The sequence below is a fragment of the Toxorhynchites rutilus genome, chromosome 3 (genome assembly GCF_029784135.1).
Source record: "Toxorhynchites rutilus septentrionalis strain SRP chromosome 3, ASM2978413v1, whole genome shotgun sequence".
NCBI lineage: Eukaryota > Metazoa > Arthropoda > Insecta > Diptera > Culicidae > Toxorhynchites > Toxorhynchites rutilus.
In genome coordinates this window covers 84,745,425-84,769,121 of record NC_073746.1, presented here as the reverse complement: position 1 = coordinate 84,769,121, position 23,697 = coordinate 84,745,425, and the positions used below count along the sequence as shown (strand labels likewise).

Sequence of the window (23,697 nt, the reverse complement as noted above, 5' to 3'; positions counted from 1 at the left end):
ATGAACCACAGTGAGATCTGAACCACCGGAGTACCCCACGAGAGCGGCCGTGACGGAGTGCGCGTTATGTTGGAGGGCACTACCTAATCGGCGCTCCGCTGGGAAGAGAAATCCTGCGAGGGTGACTGTGACGGGGCGCGCGTTACGTTGGAGGGCGCTTCCTAATCGGTTCACGTCTCGACAGGTGAGAAATCCCGCGAGGGTGGCTGTGACGGGTTACACGTCAAGATGGAGGGCAATTCCTAATCGGTACACGTCTCGACGGGTAAGCGGAATCTGGCAAGAAGGATTGACAAACTGCTGGCAATGCGTCATGGTGGATTGTAAAGAAGAATACTGCGAGGACTTCGACGAAGCGAGCGCCTAGGAAGGCGTCACCAAATCGGTGTGTACCTCACGAGAGTTGCTGTGACGGAGTGCGCATTATGTTGGAGGGCACTACCTAATCGGCGCTCCGTTGGGAAGCGAAATCCTGCGAGGGTGGCTGTGACGGGGCGCGCGTCAAGTTGGAGGGCGCTTCCTAATCGGTGCACGTCTCGACAGGTAAACGGATGCTGTCGCGAAGAACAGAAAAATGCCTGCCTGTCAACGCCTTATCGTGGCATGGATGGAGGAACACTGCGAACATTTCGAAGGAGCGAGCATCATGGAGGAAGCCATCGACAAACTGGTGCATACCCCACGAGAGTAGCTGTGACGGAGTGCGCGTCATGTTGGAGGGCACTACCTAATCGGCGCTCCGTTGGGAAGAGAAATCCTGCGAGGGTGACTGTGACGGGGCGCGCGTTAAGTTGGAGAGCGCTTCCTAATCGGTGCACGTCTCGACGGGTAAATGGATGCCTGCAAAATGGTCATAAGCGCAGTGGAGAGCAACGAATGGTGAATAAGAATATAGAGAAAAAGGGAAGGATCAACGCTAGTTTGCGTTGAAAACTCGTGAAGTGCATGAGCACAGCCGCCCCCTGAAGTAGTCGCCTAGATGTGGTCCCGGGGGGAATGAGGCTACGAGTAGAGGGCTTGGTTTTTGTGGGTGTGATCCCCACTCGACGTCTGGGTTATCCCTTCCCAGATAAGGCTGGAAGAGCGTTCTTCACCTCTATAAAAAAAAACATGCTAGAAAGTGGGGAAGAATGAGGCTTTTAAAAAGTTTCAATTTAGTATCAGTTCCTAAAAATGATGATGTCATATAGAGGGATCGTAAGCAAGCGTAAATTTTTCCACACTGGCATAACACATACTTATCCCATCCAAGGTTCGATTGAATGCGAATATCAAGGCTGGTAGCATCATCGACATATTCCACTGCACTGTTGTTTAAGAATAATGATGGTTTTAAAAAGCTGTGGAATGATCTGTTGGAAATGAAAATTGCATTCGTTTTAGTTAAGTTCAAGGAAATCATATTATTAGCCGACCAATTTAAGATTCTACTCAGGTCTTCATTAACTTTTTGAGATATTTCAGTAATTGAGTTACTGGAACAATCAAAATAAAGTTGAACGTCGTCCGCAAAAAGATGAATATTACAATTCTTTATTATCTCAGGTAAGTCATTAATGTACAAGGAAAATAAAATTGGACCCAGAATAGAGCTTTGAGGAACCCCTGATAATACATGAAGAAATTGGGATAAGATCCCATCGCAGAATACAGACTGTGATCGTCCCTTCAAATAAGATTTAATCAAATTTGAAGCATGAACGGAAAACCAAAATTTGATATAAGCTTTTGACATAAAATTTCATGAGACACTGAATCAAAAGCTTTCGAAAAATCTAACAAAATCAGAATGACAGGACGACCCCTGTCGAGTACTAAAGGGTGTGTCACATCAAATTGCATCACGGAAAAAAACGCTGTAGAAATTTAATTTTTAGGAATTATATCTTCAGCTTTCGCTTTAAAATCAGATAAGAGTGTATAGATCACGTTGGCCATGCTTCACTGTCAATTTTTCGTAAATTTGGAAAAATGTCGTCGAACGAAAAAGAGCGTCGTGAATTAATCCTGTGCACTCATTTCGAGAATCCGGAGTTGTCACATCGGGACATCGGTAAGATGCTGGGAATCGTCCAATCCACGGTCAGCAGAGTACTAAAACGATACTTCGAGAACCTAACCATCGACCGGAAGGTGAAGAACGGCAAAAATGGATGCTCCGTCAGTGAAAAAGATCACAAGCGCGTAGTTAAGCAGTTTAGACGTGATCCGAGAAGTTCGGTCCGGGATGTCGCCAATAAGCTGAATTTGTCAAGTTCATTCGTCCAGCGGACCAAGCAGCGGGAGGGCCTGCGTACATACAAGGTTCAGAAGGCTCCTAACCGCGACGAAAGGCAAAACATGGTGGGGAAGACGCGAGCCCGGAAGCTGTACACCGAAATGCTGACGAAGCCGCATTGCCTGGTAATGGACGACGAAACCTACGTCAAAGCGGACTTTCGTCAGCTGCCGGGCCTGTTGTTCTTCTCCGCAGAGGACAAATTCAGCGTTCCGGAGGAGATTCGCATACAGAAACTATCCAAGTTTGCCAAAAAGTACATGGTGTGGCAAGCGATCTGCTCTTGCGGAAAGCGGAGCGCCCCCTTCGTGATGACCGGCACGGTAAACGGGCAGGTTTACCTTAAGGAGTGCCTACAGAAGCGCTTACTACCACTATTGAAGCAGCACGAGGGCCCGACCATCTTCTGGCCGGATCTCGCTTCGTGCCACTATTCAAAGGACGTGTTGAAGTGGTTGAACCTTCGTGCCAAAGGAAATGAACCCGCCCAACGCGCCGGAGCTTCGCCCAATAGAGAAATATTGGGCGATTATGAAGCAGGCCCTCCGGAAGAACCCAAAAGTTGTCAAATCGGAGGCGGACTTCAAGAGAAAATGGATTTCTGTTCAAAAAAAAGTACAACCTGACGTTGTACAGAACCCTATGGACGGGGTAAAGAGGAAGGTACGAGCATACGGGCTTGGGCTCAAAGTATGAAAAATGGAAAATGCCAAAAGTTGTTTAATAGTTTTTATTTTACTGTCTAAAATTTTCAAAAGGATCGGTTTACTGGGCGAATTTCTACAGCGTTTTTTCCGTGATGCAATTTGATGTGACACACCCTTTAGTCCTATATCATCAACAATCTTAAGCATAGTTGTCTTGGTACTATGCTTCCTGCGATAACCAGATTGAAACTGGTGCAACATGTTTTTTTTCTATTCAGATGTTCGCAAATATTTATTTTAACAATGTACTCAAATACTTTTGATAAAGCACAAAGGATGCTGATGGGTCGTAAATTTTCTATGGTGTTCAAATTAGTTTTTTTTTCTTAATTGGTATAATTTTTGATTTCTTCCACGCATCCGGAAAAACGCTTGTTGTAACAATTGTATTAAATAAGTGTGTTTCAGGATCGATCAAAAGAGGACAAATTGCTTTCATGAATTTCATTGGTAGCATGTCCAATCCGAGAGCGTTTGAACCTATGGAGTGCATGGCTCTAATTACATCAAATTGATGAATCCTGTCAAAGTAAAAAGCCTCATTGGTCCATCCGTATGATCTTGTGAAGTCATCAGTAGGACCATGATTCACAGAAAAATTGGCACAGAATTTATTATTGGTTTCGTTAGCAGTAAAATTACTCGATGGTTGAAATGTCATCTGCTATTGTGCATGCCTCGATTTTGTACAATTTGCAAAATTTGCAAAATAAATCGTTGTTCGTGAACATTTGGCTAAAAACGAAACGAATACCATTCAGCAACCACCGAACTCACCTGATTTGGCACCATGCGACTTTTTCCCATTCGAACGACTCAATAAACCACGTTTCAGCACCCGAGATGAGATAATGGAAAAATCTAAGTCGGCGCTGATGCCCATACCGCAAATAGAATAAAATAAATGTTTCGAGGATTGGAGCAAGCGCTCGCTTAAGTGCGTTGCAGTCGATGGGGAGTACATTAAAGTACTTTAATATCTCGAAATGCTTGATGCACTGATGGTTTAACTATAAAATTAATATCATAATTGCTTCTTTAGAGTAATGGTTTAACTATCATTTCATATGGGAACTACATTTGAATTATAACATAATCGGCAAAAATATAACAACACTACTCATAATCGTTTGTGTTTGACGTTTGCTTAGCTTGAGCACGTAGAATTTACCCGTTCATCAATATTTAAATTTCTCCCCTGTTTCATCAGTTTTCATCATCGTTAACAGTTTGCTATGATTCGCAGTTGACTATAAAATATAATCAAGTGTAATGTACCGTTCTGAATCATATTTCGGACACTTTGTTCTAATATCATGAAATGCTTAATGCATTGATGATATAACTATCAAATTAATATCACAATTGCTTCTTCAGAGTAATCCCTTGGTTTCACTATCATTTCACATGAGAATTACATTTAAATTATAACAGATCGGCAGAAATATTACAACACTACCCATTATCGTTTGTGTTTGACGTTTCCTTAGCGTGAGCACGTAGAATTTACCCGTTCATAAATATTTAAATTTCTCCCGTGTTTCATCAGTTCTCATCATCGTTAACAGTTTACTGTGATTGCTTGGTAAGTGTTTCGCAGTTGATTATAAAATATAATCAAGTGTAATGTAATTTTCGTCCAAAAAATTACAAAATAAAGTGTCCGAAATTTGATATAGTGTCTGATGTTTGATTCTTATTCGCTTCATTTGAAAAGCATTTTTTTCGATGATTTTTTTATGTTTTCAATCAAATAGGTACCAAAATAAATAGAAAGCTTAAAAACATATTGAACTAATTTATTAAAAATATCAACCAAATAATACCTGTGCATAAAGTTTAGATCTGTTTTCTGCATTATATGGCTTAAGCGCCCGAAATATGATTCAGAACGGTAATTTTCGTTCAAAGAATTACAAAATAAAGTGTCCGAAATTTGAATTCAATCTGTCCGAAATTTGTTTTGTGTCCGAAGTTTGATTCTTATTCGCTTCATTTGAAAAGCATTTTCTTCGATGATTTTTTTAAGTTTTCAATCAAGTAGGTACCAATGTACTCAAAAGCATATTGTACTAATTCATTGAAAATATCAACCAAATAATACCCATGCAAAAAGTTTAAATTTGTTTTCTGCATCATATGCCTTAAGTGTCCGAAATATGATGCAGAACGGTATAATCTTGTATTTTTCATTTCCTGAATAAATTCCGGGAACTTTTTAATCAAGATGGTATGTCAACACTTGTCGCAAAGGGCTTATGCATACACTTCACAAGCAATAAGAGCTCAAAAAACAACTGTAAAAAGAGGTTTAATAAATTCTGTCGCTGGGGTCGTTTGACAGAATATACCACATCAATCAAAATGTTTTTAGAATTTATCCAAGAAAAGCCAAAAATATAACAACAGTTTATCCGTCAATATTGATATCATCTTGCACTTAAATCAGCGCTTTTAATATTCATAATACCCGTACATGTTTTCGCTCTTTGTTAAATGGGCAATTTATCCGCCTGTTACAGGGTTACATTTACCTGAATTCATTTCTTTATTTTTTGATAAAAAGGAACTTGTGGAAAAGCAATATACGGATTGTTTTGTATTACAGTTCACAACAATTTCCCTTTTAGAATACGCATGCCTTCAACCTGATATTTTAGGCGGCTTTTCCACTTGGTATTATCATGGCATTTCTCTAACTTTTAGCATAACTTTGAACATGTTTCAAGAACAAAATTCAGACAAATTTCCATTTGGAGATAAAGTAAGTCAAACATATAAACTATAAAATAAACATTGATACTAGAGATGAAACGGATATTTGCTATTTCTTTTTTTTTATTTGCAATATTTGCTATTCGGCTGGATATCGAATATTGGAAAAAATCTACAATTTCTTATTAACACAACATAAAGCATCACAAAATAACTAATTATCTAGCTCACATAGCATAGCAAAATCATTTATCCATACTACTGTAATACTACTGCAAGGAGCTGAAATATAAACTGTACCAATCCTTGTCCCCGGTTGACTGCTTAGATTTTATTGACCACCAAATGTAAGGATCGTGATTGCAATCGATTTTAAATGTTTTCACATTTCTTCGAGTTCGGTAGCAACGGGATTTTTTTTCCTGAACGTGACGCTAACTATTATTTTCATTTGATACTGTTTCATCCCAAAAGGTGTGTCGTGAGTTTCATGTAAAAGCTTCGTTTCAGTTTCGTCTCTTTTGTTTCATTTACAGGTCTTGAAGACAACCATGAGCTGTTACTCTCAGAAAATTTGTCGCAAGATATTTTCAAACTCCAAAAACATTGCCAGCAAGATTTAGGTTTCAAGAACTCCTAAATAGTCTGACTTGATCCTCGGGTCTAAAATGGTTGCAATAAAGTAATTCTGATCTTCTCCTAAGTAATTGAATCCTTTTTTTATCCCATTTATTTATTTAAGGCTCATTAGCATTTTAGCTGTAACAGAGCCGAATTTTTAATCGTGTACATGTCACATGGTTATCATATCTATAATTAGTACATTACACAGTTGCCATTCGCCAGTATTTCTTCTATACCATTACATATAGTACATTCACACAGTAGCCATTTAGGCGTAAGAGTATTCTTTCTGTTCTTCCATTATCCAGTTGGACCACCGGACAGCGGAGACAGTTGATTGATCATTGTTGAGTTATTTATAGAACAGCAGCCCGATGTGTCTTGCAGAGCAGAGCAGTTGTATGGATGAATCGATCTTATTTCGACCGTGGATCGAACTCCATCGCTGATGATTGTTGCGTGGACGTAGCTATTCTGTAACAACACAAAGATGGTCAATGAGGGCCCTGAGTTTTGAACTCACGATCGATCGCTTACTAAACGAACGCGCAACCAATGTGGCTACGGAGACCCCCATAATTGAATCCTTATCAGCAAAAAAAAAACCCCTGTTGAAGATTCCTTGCAGAAAACTTAATACTTTATTAAAGGGTATCCATTCGAAACGGAAATTTCATTCATAGTTCATTATTTTTATGTAAACATTTGTTTATTTCTACTAAAATGTAATTCTTTATTCGCTTCATGCACACATGCAGTATCTTCCATTTTCGTATTCGCGAAAAAAAAGCCGAATATCCGGCTATCCGGCCTTGAAACTTGCCGCATATCCGGTATTCGGCCAAACTACTATCCGTTTCATCACTAATTGAATCAATGTCACTTCAAATTTTTCAGACCTTCTCCTCTATTTAAAACTGATCATGTTTGTCTACGAAAATTATCTTAAATGGGCTTTAATGGGGAAAGGTTAATAAATACTGCTGGGTGATATAAAATTAGTTTTTGCGCATTTTTGAATAATCATGAACAGTTTAGTATCAATAAAGAAATTTTTTTTTGCTTCGATATAACGTAACGAGAAAAAAAATAAGTTGCATTATATCAAGGTATGACTGTATTTCGACATTTTGAAGAATGAATATCGACGGAATATTTCCTTCAGCAATTCGGATTGCTCTTGTGTTAACCTGGCCAAGAGACATAGGAATGCAAATATATTCTTGGACGGTAGCACATACTTCGAGGGGAGCCAAAACCAAATGTTGATACGAGAGCGTCGCTAAGGATGGCGAAAATTGGGCATCCGCAGCCTCACTATGCGACGGCCTTTGGAAGGCTGCGAAGCGGTCACCGAAACCACACCTCATGAATTTGATATCATCATACGAGTATAACGATGAAGCATTGGAGGGGAGATTCAAGCATGCTTGCATATCGAAACCCGTCTTAACTTGGTTATAAGGCTAGTGAGAGTCGGTGGGATTTTCACTGGTTTACAGATTTGACGATTTCAGTGATAGGAAAAAAGGAGGAAAAATGAATAACTTATCAATGTTAGAAAACACATTCTATTATGATCATTATGGTTCATTACCATAATTATTACTTGATTATAATCAAATAACTTCCAGAAAGGAAGTTTAAATTTAGGACTGTTTTTGAATGTAAATTTGAAAATTCGAAAATTTTAATGTGAGATTGAAATCACAACAGTAGAAAAGTATTTGTAAGCAGCGAATATCTTTGAGGATTACTTATGAGCCAATTCTGCAAAGGGAAAGTTTCCCTTGATACAATCTTGATACTTGATACACCATATCAATTAATTGACTCACAAAAAGTCGTGCTTAAAATTGTTGACCATTAAATACTACCCAAACCGATATTTACACAATCACAGCCTTTATTGTTCGGTTTTGTCTTGTGTCCTTTCAGCTGCCAATCGAGAAGCTACCACCAATTTGTGTCGCACCCAGTGGATCGGAAACAGCCACGGAAAAAGTGCTTGTGAATCGTTTTTCACTCTCCATTGTTCGCTGCGGACATCGTCCAGCTTCGCCAAACGGAAGCAGGTGCTGACGTATCACAGCCGGGATCATCCGATTAATTGAAAGCAACCAGCGCAACCAAACTCCGAATAGTCAAGCCGGGTACGGGGATACTGCAAACGTCAACAAGGGAAACATCAACAACAACAACAACAACCACAAACATCCTTGCACACACCCACACCCACACAGCCACGCCGTTCGTGCATGTTGTCAATTAGCAAATTGCGTGCAGCCTTCCAACGACACGAGAAGTGATGCAAGGATCAACATAACTATCGCTTTGCAGTGTGACCTTGGTGCGAAAGTGTTCACCACGGCACCGGTCGACGCCTCTGCCACTTTCGACGCCAAATACCGCGTAACGTGAGTGTTGTGTGCGTGTGTGTATGTGTGTACGTGTGTGTGGGTGGGCACCCGTGTGACCCCAATCGATTGAAGATTGTGTCGCCAACGGCCAATCAGTGTTGCCACCGGGGCCGAGATCGTGGTAATCCGATTCGCGCTTCCACACCAGTGAACGTAATCCTGAGGCAACCGGGAGCGCGATTGATTGCGCGAGCCATCGACGTAATTTCATCGTCGGCATCGTCAGCGTGACTATTTAGCGAGATTAGCAGCCCCTCGGAGCGACAGCAGCGACCAAACACGCACAAGGTGAGTCGATAAAAATAAAATCTAATAAGGCGACGAAATGTAGATGAATAAAACTGAACATGGAAAAAATATGGAAATTTCAAATCAACTCCCCAACATGACTCACGAACGGTTCTTACGTTCGAGTTGAGTCGTAAATTTGACGAACGATCGAACAGGTATGAGCTGCAATCCATAATATATAGTTCATCCTTTCATAAAATAGAGACTCAAACGGCAGACTGCTACCAGACTGATATGGATTCAATTCCAGTAAAGCGGACAAATTGATTTTCCCGTATCGAGTTCTACCTCATCCATCAATGCCACAATCCGGTGAGAGAGACTGCAGAGTTTCTTTTTCATGGGAGCGTTTTATACCGAGACGATTCCGTTCGACTGATAACGACTGAAGGCGATGGAATAGAAAAAGGCTTTCGACATCCGGCGGTTTACGCTTTTCTCAGAGAAGCTGATGGTGATGCTTTTACTTCGGACCAATACCAATACAGTGATTTGCACGATTTATTCAACAGATAATATTTTGTGTTTCTGTGTAAAAATAAAATGTTGTCTTTTTTAACTATCTTCATTCTTTCAGTCCTAGGTTAATTAACCTCTATTACTCATATTTCCCGTATAAGCTACATCGGTATCAGCAACTGCAAAAAATGAGAAATTGAATTTCAGTTGAAAACTGAGTCAAAACATTCATCAATAATGATCCTAGTCAAGAAATTATATACAATACCTATGTCTCGTCATGCTCCTCATAAAAAAAATTGTTGTTCAGTGATGAAGTTCATTTTTAAATATGCACATCAATGACCAAAACATCCTAATTTGGAGTGAAGAAAACCCCCGGGTCATTGTCGGTGAAGGAATCATCGATCTATTTTTAAACCGTTTTATTTAGCTTGACCTGTTTGTATGTGTATTTTTATGTTTGTATGTCTGTAGTGTTGCCCCATATTAAAAGAAATTTGACCCCCTTCATGTTGACCAAAGGATTGTTAGTTTACATAATTTTATGATTTTCACTATAAAACTATATATTAATATTAAAAAAATCCATCTGACCACCGCTTGTAAAACGGCTGATTTCATATTGAAAAAAAAAATGATTGGAATGTGTGTATCAAATGAATGGACTTGACCTGGAGAACACACAACATTATAAACAAACACAAATCCATGAAGGTTGCCGCCGCAAAATGGTCGACTATGTGTTCTTTGCAACCCTCTCAATGCCGTTTAGAATGAAATGATTTAACTAATAGAATACAGTACATAACGAAAACATTCTAAAAAAATGAAATATGAAATGAAAATAAAAAAAAGTTGAATTATTTTATTGTAGAATAAAATAAATAAAAAAAACTTTTTAAGTTAAATGGTTTCTTTGTGGTTAATCATAATAATAATACAGATAATGTACTAAAAGCTAGAAAACAATTCTGAAAGTAACAGTTAGCAATTAACATACACATTTCTTCATTAATCAAGGACATTGACCTTGAGCTTGAGCTTGAGCTTAGGTAGACTTTACAATTCGTAGTTGCTCTCCGTGATTGACCTGAACCAACCAATTTGCTCAAAGAATACAGAGAATGACGCTTGGGACTAGCAAATCATTTTCATTGTGCAATTCTTCATTAATCAAGGACATTGATGAGACTAAAATAAAATAAACTGATGAGTCTGAAATAAAATCGCGGGGCATATGATGAAACCATGAAATGCGGTTAATGGAAATCCAACGTGCCCCACGATTTTATTTGTGTCTCATCAACGCCCTTGATTAATGAAGAAAGGTGTATGTTAACTGCTAACTGTTACTTGCCTAATTATTTTCTAGCTTTAGTACATTATCTGTATTATTATTATGTTTAATTACAAAGAAACCGTTTAACTAAAAAAGTTTTTGAGCTTGAGCTTGAGCTTGGGTAGACTGTACAATTCGTAGTTGCTCTCCGTGATTGACCTGAACCAACCAAATTGCACAAAGAACACACAGAATGACGCTTGGGACTAGCAAATCATTCTCGTTGTGAAATTTTCGGTGATTCGAGCTTTAAATGGTCAATAACGACGCCGGCCACGTCCTTACAGTCACCAGGGGAGGGGAAGGAATGTTAGTATGATATTCGCCGCCCGAAGGCCAGAAGGATCGCCTCTATAGCGTGGTTCCCTAGCGTTTATCATGGAAGGGATAGTGGTTAGTGGGAAAGGTTAAGAAAAATCTGGATTCACTGCGGTAAGTGATGTGATTCTAAGAACCTGAACTCTCAACTATTCGGCGAAATGAGATTTGAAAAAAATATACATTCTTGTCGGACCGGTCATGCATTTCGTTATTCATCGTGCGTAGTACATAGATATTTTTCCTGACCTGAGAAGGTCATAAAAAATCTCCTTTAAAAACTCTCAATCTATATATTTTTATTCGATCGCGGAGACCAAGGTTATTTTTGGCCACCTGAGAAGGTCGCTAAGAAACCTTTTTAATATTCCTCTAATCGACGATATATCCTCAACCTGAGAAGGTCACCGAGGGAATTCTTTTAAATTTGGTAAAACTGACTATGTATTTCGATGTTCGTCACTTGTATTATCTTTCAAAATATAATTCAATAGCGACGACCAAGGTTATTTTTTATTTATTTTAGGGCTCCGAGACAATGCTTCAACATTACTCAAATCGACGATATATTTTCCAACTCGAACACTCGAAGAAACAAGAGTCCGAAAATTTTATGTGTTACAACACGCGGCAGAGAATATATTTAGGTATCCTGAGAAGGAAAATCTGGAGCCCTGGAAAATCTGGAGCCCTCCCGGTCACCCCTTCAGACCCTCGCAAAGACATTTACTGATGTACAACAGGGAGCCACTCACGGGAAACCCGAGAAGCAACCGAGAGAACCCCCACAAAACCTATCGGACCGGCGATATATTCTGTTAAATTGTACTACAGTGGAACCCCGATTATCCGCGGAATAATCGGGCTAGCTCACCGCGGATCACGAAAATCGCGGATAACACAACAAATGACTAAAAATGAGGTGCAAACACAAAAACAAACAGATATTTCAGTATGAAAACAATGTTTTATCAATACAGGAATCATTGAACTATCCATCTGAAAGGTCGTGTGCACCAGTAGTCAAATGATGTGAAAGTCATGACCAAAACAGAAGAACAAAAACCTACCACTCATTGTCAAATTTAGCGTAGGATCATCCGCTCGGGGCTAAATAGGGGGCTCTACTGTATATGATTTATGATTTTAAACTTGGTATCCCTATGAATGAGGCGATTATATTTTTTAAACCCCCTCAACCTACCTTTGGTATAAAAACTCATAAAACTTTAAAAAACGATATAAATGTATGATTTAGAAAAGACTGTTGTCTCTTCGCCAGCTGGTGCAAAATTGAGGTTGACTATAATGAGGCCAATATTTATTAGGTGACATCGTTTTCTTGTTTTTTTTTAATATTTCCTTAGGATAGAATGATATGCACGGTGGATAACTAAGATTTTTTTCGCAGTTGTATTGATGTATTCAAATCGTATTTCTCTGTTACTCTAGTTTCTCATTTTGAACGGTTCAACTTGAAGAGCACAACTTGGGCCGATCAAAACGTGGGATTTAGATAATGATTGACGTTTTACAACTATTCAATTGTTTATCTCAACAATATAGAATTTTCATTATTGTGACAGATGCATAGAAATATGTCCAATCAAATTTTTAAAAATTGCGATCAATCAGGAAATGGTCGAGCATGGTCTATTTTATATTTCATTTTACCTTCCATATATTTCTATTCAAAAAAAGAACATCAAAACATGTAATGAGAAATTCGAAGACGATTCTGGAAACCAATCCAAAATTCTAACACCAGAAAAGTTCCAAGACACCGACAATGCCGGTTGTAGACCATAGAAAACACGGACGATATCCATATGTAACAACTGGCTGTAACAATATAAATACAAACCCTATTATGTTTCTCTATTCAACTCGTCAGTCAAACATTTTCCAATCGAAACCGTTCAAAATCACATCCAGCTGCAGCCGCAGCAAAAAAAATCCTCGCTTTCTCACTTTAACTTTCTAGCTTCCGGCTCAATAAAGGCCAAAACATTTCCTTCTTGAACGGGTACAATCTTTATATAGGGTTTAAATAGGGTAAATGATCTTGGTTTGTCCAGTCGAAAATATGATCATGGTTTGCCCACTTTTTTGAATGCTCTAATTCAGCGCTCCTGTGTCAAACAAGGCCTTCGAATGTTTCGAAAGATATAAATGAAATTGCCTTTTACATTATTTATAGTAGTTTGATAGTATATTTTTACGAAATCACATGTTTTAAAGGATTATAAAATACACCTTCTATTTGTGTCAATGCGCCCCTCATTCGAGCTAACTTTTAATCGATCACCAGATGATTATTTGGCACGTATTCAGACCTTTTCTGGATTACAACACTTATAAATATTGTAAACATCATGCTTGCTCACCATTTGTATCGGATTTGTATCGGTTGTTTTGTCCACATGATTTCTATGGCAACCGCTTGGCGCGCTGCAGTTTGTTTATGTTTGTTTATGGTGTGCTTCGCGCATAGCAGAAGTATGGTTTTTCTGTGTTGATTGTGTTGAGGTGAACACTTCTAAAATGCCCAAGAAAAGGCAATATTCTGAAGAAAGCCTAAATTATGAATGAATCAATATGATGACAGTAAACTCAAGCAATGATAAATGCAACATCTAATTGTGAATTCGAATGTTTTCATTCAAAAATGGAGATTTCTAAAACCGGACAAACCATGATCATTTTTTGGGGCAAACCATGATCATAATTCTTCTTTAAGGAAAATCGTTAAAAAGCATAAAAATTTGAATAATTTCAACACCTTATGGTAGTATTAGCAACTAGAGACTTGGGGCTTTTCAACAAACCCAAACTCGTATCGATTATGTGTGATTTTCATGAATAAAATAAATTTGCATTTACTAGTTGCGTAAAAACACCCCAAATTGGACAAACCAAGATCATTTTCCCTATTCCCATCTATTTTTTTTCGAATTTAACCGGCACCCAACACAAATATTTAGCTCCCGTCTCGAGCCGATGGCACAGGAAAAGGCACGGCGGGAGAAATACCGATAAAGAGAGAATTGCTCCAGGATATTATGCATGAATCATTGGCCAGCACAATACGGTTCGGAAAAGCTGGAAAAGCTGCTGCAAATGTGCTCGATAACGTTGAACAAATAACATTTCCAATCCATTTGAGCACTGATGCACAGAGTGTTGTGTGGATAGTGGGAAAATGTACATCTGATTTCTTTGTTGGCGGGGCTTGAATGGAACGTTTGAATGCTTAATTACAAAAAGGAATTCTAACTATCACGGTGTCGAGATAGCTTGATAGGTTTTATCTCCGATAATTTACGTTGTAACTAACACAAGTGATTCGATAGTTTTCGCCACAGCCACCAATAATGGCAGCATCTTTTCAGTGTTTTGTTTATCTTTCCTCAGAACTTATTTTGCATTTTTTTTGCAATAATAGCATCCGCCCTTTATTGCTTTTCCGCGCGTATTATCTTAGCTTTGCTCCATTTGAACTTTTCCATAATCGCGTGCTGGAATTCACTTCTTGGTTGCCGGTGGCAAGTGTCATCCAGCTCGCAACTTGTGACGATATTTTCAGTCAGTTGAAACTGATTCAAACTCTTGCTATTGCTTCTGTTTGTATAGTTCAGCAGTTTTCTGTCTCCAAGTACTGTTGACAGTGGGCACAAATTGATATTGTTTTTCATGCTCACCACTTGCGGGGGGAAAACTTGTCCAGCCCCTCTCGTCAGGTATCACATCCCTACCAGACAGAACAGACAATCGAATCCATTCCTGTTGTTTTTTTGCAGGCCCTTTCCGTTTAGCCGATGATTGATAACCGATCCCATTCCGGACAGTTTTTTTTCCTTTGTTTTTTGTCCAATCTCGTCGTTTTGATTGGGAAAAAGGTACAATGAACGGGAGAGGGAGGTTGACGAATTGTACCTATCAGTTGCCCTTCATGCAGATTGATGCGATGATGATTTGGAAATGTTATAGGTCTTGATTGGACGTTACACGAAATCGATTGCTGGCTCTCTCATCAGCTCGGAGTGATGCCCAGTGTGTGCGGACAAAATGGGTCACCGATGTCGAATGATCGAATACAAAATAGTTATTCCTATTGAATGGTTCTTCTGAAAATTTGATGTAGTTTGTTTGTCTGGCTAATTTCTACAGGGGTAAAAACGAGCACATTCAACTGGCACTTGGTCCCATGTCATATTTATTGATAACTAGCTGACCCGGCAAACTTCGTCCCGCCCAAAATTTGTTTTTTGTTATCAATACCTTCAAACATTCACGTTTTCTTACTATGAGCAAGTTAATGGGTCCAATCGCAGAACTGTTCATTGATTGATCTTCTATTCGACCCCGTTGAATTTACCTCTTACTATAAAATTCGTAGTATTTCTAACAAAACTCATCACTACAATATCAGATAATTTTCAGACACAATTCTCGTTCAAGATTTTTCAACCGCTTGCAAATAACATATTTCTCCATTACATGGAATAAATGTTTTATACAGAAAATATGATAGAATAGAGACAGCCCTAAATCGGACAATTCCTTCCTCGAGTTCTGCTTTTATCAACACATCCGGCGATCCTTTTTTTGTATAGATAGAAGAAGATATTGGAGTGCGTTTCATCACATTAAAATCCATTTCCAATTCTGAACAAAGTTCAATTTCGCTAGCGCAAACATCAAATGGACTAACAGCACCTTTCACTATGTAATTGTAGAACATATGGGAATTAAATTATCCTTTTTCCTTCATAGTTTTCCGAAAATTTTCAATTGTCATGTTTGGTTGGAATATTTTTGGTTGAAATATGTGTAATATTTTTATGGGAGCCCCTCTCCATTCTAGAGGAGGGACGGGTGTCATACCATTATATAAATATTTCTCATACCCAAAAACCCTCACATCCCAAATTGTGCTTGATTAGTTCTCGAGTTATGCAGAAGTTTGTGTTTCGTTTGTATGGCAGTCCCCCTTAGATAGAGGAGAGGATTGTATTCACCATAGAATCGTTTCGTGCCTCGTAAAACCTTCACATGCCAAATGTGGCTCCATTTGCTTGATTAGTTTTCGAGTTATGCAGAAATTTGTGTTTCATTTGTATGACAGCCCACTCTTAGAGAGCGGGAGGAGTGTCGAACCACCATAGAAATATTTATTGCATCCTAAAACCTCCACATGCCAAATTTGATTTCGTTTGCTTGATTAATTCTCGGGTAATGCAGAAATTTGAGTTTCATTTGTATGGCAGCCCCCCCTTGGAGAAGGGGGTGGAGAGTATAACCAACATAGAATCATTTATTGCACCTCAAAACCTCCATATGCCTAATTTAGTTTCATTTACTTGATTAATTCTCGAGTAATGCAGAAATTTGTGTTTCATTTGTATGGCAGCCCCCCCTTAGAGAGGGGAGTGGAGTGTCTAACCACCATAGGAACATTTATTGCACCCTACTACCTCCACATGCCGAATTTGGTTCCATTGGCTTGATTTATTGTCGAGTAACGCAGAAATTTGTGTTTCATTTGTATGGCAGCCCCCCTTAAGAGAGGGAGGAGGAGTATCTAACCACCGTTAAAACATTTATTGCACCCTAAAACCTCTACATGCCAAATTTGGTTTCAGTTGCTTGATTAATTCTCGAGTAATGCAGAAATTTGAGTTTCATTTGTATTGCTGCCCCCCCTTAGAGAGGGGGGAGGGGTCTCAAACTATCACGAAAACCTTCCCCGGCCCCAAAAAACCCTATATACCAATTTTCATGTTGATCGGTTCAGTAGTTTCCGAGTCCATAAGAATCAGACAGACAGACAGACAGAAATTCATTTTTATATATATAGATATATAGATAGAATATAAGATATGGAAATGCGTTATTTCGTCTGAAAATCCATTTCCACTTACGAACAAATATCAATTTCGATAGCGCAAACATCGAATGGACTAACAACGCTTATTATGATGTAATTTTCGAACCTGTGGGAACTTAATTTTCCGAATTTTCCGACCTTCCTTCAGAGTTTTCCAAAAATTTTCCGATTTTTCTCTCCACTATATTGATCTACGGGAAGAGACGAATACAACAAAATACAGGAGGCTAAAATCGGACCATCTATTCTTCGGGTTTTCCGCTTACCAACAGATTTTGCCTTACATTTTCATTCATATAGATTGATGCAGTGTAGCAATGTTCATTCCTACTCAGATAAAACCAGTGCAGTCTTCAGTGTACCTTTGTACACCCTAACAATTCGATAATAAATAATACACCCTTTGTCCCAAAATATAAATCAGAATAAATAATGTATTATGTAAATTATGTTTTAAAAAAATATTTCATCCATTCGAGAGGATCTCCCTAAACAGAAATACATTGATTTGTACGTTTGACAAGCGCATCAAACGGATTTTCTGTATCGTGGGATATGTTGTTGCGGCTAACGAGAATCGTGGTTTAGGGAGTCGATCTGGCGTAGTGGTAACATCCATGCCTCTCACGCTAAAGGTCACGAGTTCAATTCTCACTCCCGACATTCTTCCAAAAATGGAAGTAAAAAGTGACGAACCAGCCAAATGAGTTGAAAATCACTATAATACAGATATAAAAAAAAAAAAAATCATGGTTTAAATTTCGTTCAAAGAAAGGAAATTCGATGGGATTATTATTTTCCTCTCGAGAAATAATTTTTATAAATATAATTTGTTTAGTTTATATGGAACAACCTATCAATTTAGTTTTTCTGAACAAGTTTTGAAGTTATTGGAACCAGGTTTTAATTGCCTCGCAATAGATTCGATTAAAAGACTCACTTGTGCTCATTAATGCTTCTGGTAGATGATACTAAATTAGTTCACCCAACGACAAATGACATTGCTAGCAGGTCACTAAGCAGGTTCACAAATAAATAGTATTATGCCACATATTCAAATTGGCCAAATCAATAGGGTGTCGTGTTCAAGATCAATCTCAAATATTTGAATGGTTTTCCCTCCTTCCATTATACACGAACTCAGCATATCATTGCTATGCTACGGGTCAGACTTTCTAGAAGAACTGTTGAAATGGAAACGATAGCCTAAACACAGAAGATGCAGGAAAAAATGAAAGATTTCGAGTGCTTATGATTCGAACGTTTCTTAATAGATCGGAAAGATGTTTGAATCAATTGATAGGAAATATTTCTACACATCTATGAGTAAAATGTTATTATTCATTGGATAAATGATTGAATAAATGTGAAATGTCAAGCGTAATCTAAACGCCCTAACTGCCACGTTTTAATTGGCCCGACTTACAGACTTCTAAGTCAATGTACCTGGAGGAATCCGCTTTGTAAATATATGCATGATGCGAGTACTTTTGTACTTGCTTGTCTATGTGCAAATAGGAATATGTTTCCCTAACACGTACTTCTCAACTGTGGAACCTGGGAAAATCTTCATTTCTGATTACTAGAGGTGACAGGCATTTCAAGTTTAAAGCCTCTATAGTATAGAAAGCATAAATTGAAGTTATAGTTTCATGCAAACCGGGGGTAATTCTGTACCAGCATGTTTTTTTGCACTCCGGAATGTGTTGTCCTAACACGAACTACGAAAGTGGGTATGAACACAACGCTTTGGTTCGGTTATTCAAGACTGCATCGGAAAATAGATCTTCGGTTCACTGAATCTCTACGCATACTACACATTCCTACACATGAGATATGCAATTATTTCAGAGGGAAATGTAAAATACAATTATCTCTTGACAATTCTTCCGTTCACATATTTTGGCAGTCCTAGGCATCATATCAAACGTAAAAGGACGGTTATTAAGTTGTAACGAAGAACATAATCTATTTCAATGCATGATTTGATCTTACATGGGAATTGTTAAAACTCTATACTTATAAAGCAAATATAATTAATTTAATTGAATTTGGAAATTGTCAATTGTCAATCAATAATTTAATCAATGCAAACAAATGCTTCTAAGCCAATGATAGTCCCTCTTCAACATTGCGGTTATATCAAAGATATAACCCACCCATTATTTCTTTGCTATGAAATCGTATGCGTAATTTCTGATTTAATCAATTCTCGAACTCAATTAGCAAACACTATGAAATGTTCAATTTTATTTTTTATGGTCTATATTTTTATAGCCATGCTTGTTCATTATGCCCTACCGGAATGAAGTCCGGATGAGCTAATATTCTGCATATTATAATATATTTGGGTATATTATGGTGCAAATGAACATTTCGCAGCAAATTCCAAATGGAAAATCGAGAAAAATTCTCGAGTTGACACTAGATCTCGACGTTTCATGGAATTTTAAGACATATAGCATCAAAAATTTTTTCTCGGAAACTCCTCCCCCCTTGGGTGATTTTTCGATTTTCAAAAAACTCAAACTTTGACCACTTTGCGCACTCTCCCTTAAGTCCGATTGAGCTTATATTTTGCATTGGGTGTTTTTTCGAGGTAGTGAACATTTTTATGGGGTAACTTTTTGAAATTCGAGATGACCATTTTCATTGGCACCCTAGGGTACATATTGAAATGCAATAAAAAAACAAAATGCTTGTCTCCGAATCGTAAAACAAAACAAAATGAGTTGCATAAACGCGTAAACACGATAAAATCAATGTTTACTTCTGAGCTGCTCTGCCGTTCTACGCATAGTTGTCCCATGTTCCAAAACAGCAACTGAGAAAAACGCAAGTTTCCTCGCATGTTTGTCTACCAAAAGCTTTAAGCATTTCAATTTAGCAATACACCGGGTTTTTTATAAGCTGAAAACTATTGTTTAATGAAACGTGAAAAGATCCCCTCATTTGAATCAATCAATCTTGGTTACGGGGTTGAAAATTCATGGTGGGACAATTATGCCTAGAATATCAACATGGGACAATTTAGCTTGATATTGTTTTTTGATATACTGGAAACAAACAATAATTTTTTTTGTGTTATCAGAAAGATTATGCATAGAAACATCGTTTTATGAAGAAATGAGTGAGCTGCAAAACCTTCGCAGAATATAAATCTCATTGTTATTAGGCATTCGCTAACAAGGCGTACACGTGTTCTGTTAAACTTTTTTGTTTGAGAATTAGTTCGTTCTTCCAAACCAAAAAAGAGTGCATTAGGTCTGCTGAAAGTGTGACATTAAATTCTTGTACTTGAAACGACTTATTCGATATGGACCTACAAAAAATACATGGTGGGACAGTTATGAATAGAATATCAACATGGGACAATTGAGCTTGATGTTGTTTTTTTTTAAGTTGGGAATAAACTATATGTTTTTTTTTGTTTTTCCGTAAGATTATGCATAAAAACAACGTTTTATGAAGAAAAGTAAAAAAGTAACATGGGACAACTATGCGTAGAACGGCAGTGCTTCGCTTCCACAAAAGAAATGGTGATTGCAAATTGTGCACTTCGCAGTTAATAGGTATGACAACACTCAGAGTGAAGCATAGTGATGGAGGAAATAATAGCTGCGAAGGAAACTTTTCTGTAAATTTGATAATAAATGGTAAATGAATAGCTTACTTTATAGTTTTACATATCAATTTTATTGTTTAAACGTAACATATCTATTAGTTACAAAAGTATTGGATTAATAAAAAAAGACATTAAAATATTCCGTAATATTCTCATTTTTCGGTCGAAAATAAAATTGGTGTCAATAATTAATCAAAAAGAAAACATATTCATTGTTTCAAATGAAATGTTGAAAATAGTTGTGAACTTTTTCGAGCTGTGTTAAAGATTGTTATCCTGTTGGAATCTCCATTTTAATGTAATTTCTTCTTCTGCATAAGGGAGCATTACTACATTTAAGATGCCAAGGTATTCATTCTCTGTTTTTATCCAAAAAAGAGGTTACCCGATTATTACATTTACCCGAATGCGAGACTTACCCGAAAGAAGGATATATACGAATAAAACGCAAATTGTATTATCAGGAAGTATTTGTATATTTATTTCTGATGAGTGTTATATAAAGATCATAGTTGTCTTGTACGTTCATTTCCATCCAAAAAGTCCGTAGTTTTCGTTGGTAGTGCAATTTGAGAAACAGCAGCGTTGGGTAATATCCTTTTCAAAATAACAAAAGTGAAAGCATGCAGTTTTATAACGTATTATGAAATTTATCTATTCAGATGGATGACGCAGCCCGTTCACTTTAAAGAAAGCTGACAATTTTGGTACCTACGTATTATGGCACTGAAGTGTAATTTTTAATATGAATTCATTGTTTCGTAATAAAATTTATTCTGAGATCACTGTAATGGGGATCGTCTCCTATGTTTCAAACAAACCGGACAATCGGTGGAACACAGGTTTGCTTGCGAGAGGCCGTCGCTTCCGACGGCGGTTCGGCGGCCGACTCAGATTGCGTCACCTCGGCGGCTTCATGCCGCCTCGGTTCCTTATCCTCGTGAAATGGGGACTTCGCCCTTATTACGTTGACCTCAGAATAATTTTCATCACGATATAATAAATTCATGATAAAAACTGCGCTTCGGGGGTGAATACATTTTTTTTTACATTGTCATGACAGTTAGGCTTTATATTTTTTATGTTAAGATTACCTGCTTAATTTTCGAAATATTCCATAACTCATGCTCATTTTGAATGATCTCAGGGCCTTAAAGATCAACACGGAAAGGAAAGAAGATGGCATGTCAATTGTGTCTACACTAATTTTTTTAAAATGACGAAGTCTTCAAAATAATTTTCAAAATTCCTCATTACAATTTCTCATTTTACTTCGTTTACTTTTGTTGCTTTTTCATGCTGTTTTGATTTAATCCTATTCATCAACAGGAGATTCGACGAAACTCACAATCTGATTTGTTGGAATCTTTCCTTCTCATTCGAGTAAGCATTTCATTCGGGTAAATGTTGCATTCGGGTAAATGTCGCATTCGGGTATTTGTTGCATTCAGGTAAATGTCCATTCGGGTATTTTTCGTATTCGGGTAAATGTCTACTCGGGTATATGTTGCATTCGGGTATTTGTTACATTCGGGTGAATGTCATTCGGGTAAATGTGTTTCGAGTAAACGTGTTTCGGGTGAATGGGACACAACCGTAGAGCTCGACAGTTATTTTCTAGACAAAAACTGTCTTCGACAAAGTTGTTCCATATGAGCGCTCATGTTCATGTTATTTCAAAATTGTCATGGTGACCAAAATTGTCGATAAAATAAAAAATATAACTTTCTTATCTTTATAGATAGTGGTAAACATAGTTCAACAATGTTGTAGTCCCAGTTATTTGAGACATCTTTGTAGAGCAAAATTTCTTTCTATCTTCTGAAATAACCGGTATAGCGCCGTTTTTCTGGGTTGTGTTAGGGCCACCATGAAAAAAGACTGTTTTTTTTTTTGCTCTAACTTTTCTATTTCAAATTCTACATACAAACTGTCTTCGAAAGACTTGTAGAGCTTACTAATAAAAACATTTTGCGATGCGGTACTTGTAAATAGCTCAGCTTCACTCAAAGTTATTGATATTTCTTCCCAAAAATACGCTTCTTGAAAGAGCAAATTTCACTCTATATAATATGTGATTTTCAAAGATATGTTATTTTTTTGTATTTGAGTAAATTAATGAGTTTTTGGGTGAAAACCTATCAAAAACTTTGAGCAGGATTAAGATATTGACAAATTCTGCATCGCGAAATGTTGGTATTGATAAGCTCTAAAAGTTTTTTTTTATCCCATTTATTTATTTAAGGCTCATTAGCATTTTAGCTGTTACAGAGCCGAATTTTAATCGTGTACATGTCACATGGTTATCATATCTATAATTAGCACATTACACAGTTGCCATTCGCCAGTATTCCTTCTATACCATTACATATGGTACATTCACACAGTTGCCATTTAGGCGTAAGGGTATTCTTTCTGTTCTTCCATTATCCAGTTGGACCACCGGACAGCGGAGACAGTTGTTTGATCATTGTTGAGTTATTTATAGAACAGTAGCCCGATGTGTCTGGCAGAGCAGAGCAGTGTTATGGATGAATCGATCTTATTTCGACCGTGGATCGATCTCCATCGTTGATGATTGTTGCGTGGACCTAGCTATTCTGTAACAACACAAAGATGGTCAATGAGGGTCCTGAGTTTTGAACTCACGATCGATCGCTTACTAAGCGAACGCGCAACCAATGTGGCTACGGAGACCCCCTAAGCTCTTTAACAGTCGAAGCTTTTTTCTATCTTTTAATATAATCGAATTAGCACTTGTTTCCTAAGTTGTATTAGATGACCTTGAAAAAGCGTTTTTTTTGCACTAACTTTTATATTTCAAATTCTACATCAAAACTGTCTTCGTACGACCTTTAAAGCTTATCAAGATTTTGCGATGCAGAATTTGTCAATATCTGAATCCTGCTCAAAGTTATTGATGATTTTTCACCCAAAAACTCATGATTTTAATTTTATCTTACTCAAACACGAAAAATAACATAGTTTTAAAAACCACACATCATGTAGAGTGAACTATATTCTTTCA

General features: G+C 37.6%; 1 protein-coding gene across 4 annotated transcripts in view; it reads left to right on the top strand.

The window, feature by feature from the left end:
• LOC129780437 (toll-like receptor 3) overlaps positions 1-23,697 on the top strand; it is an 841,421-nt gene that overhangs the window by 726,989 nt on the left and 90,735 nt on the right. For all 4 annotated transcript variants that reach the window (XM_055788712.1, XM_055788714.1, XM_055788715.1 and 1 more), the window contains one exon: positions 8,263-9,032. The gene's annotated coding sequence lies outside the window, so the exon portion shown is untranslated. The remainder of the gene's footprint in view (positions 1-8,262; positions 9,033-23,697) is intronic.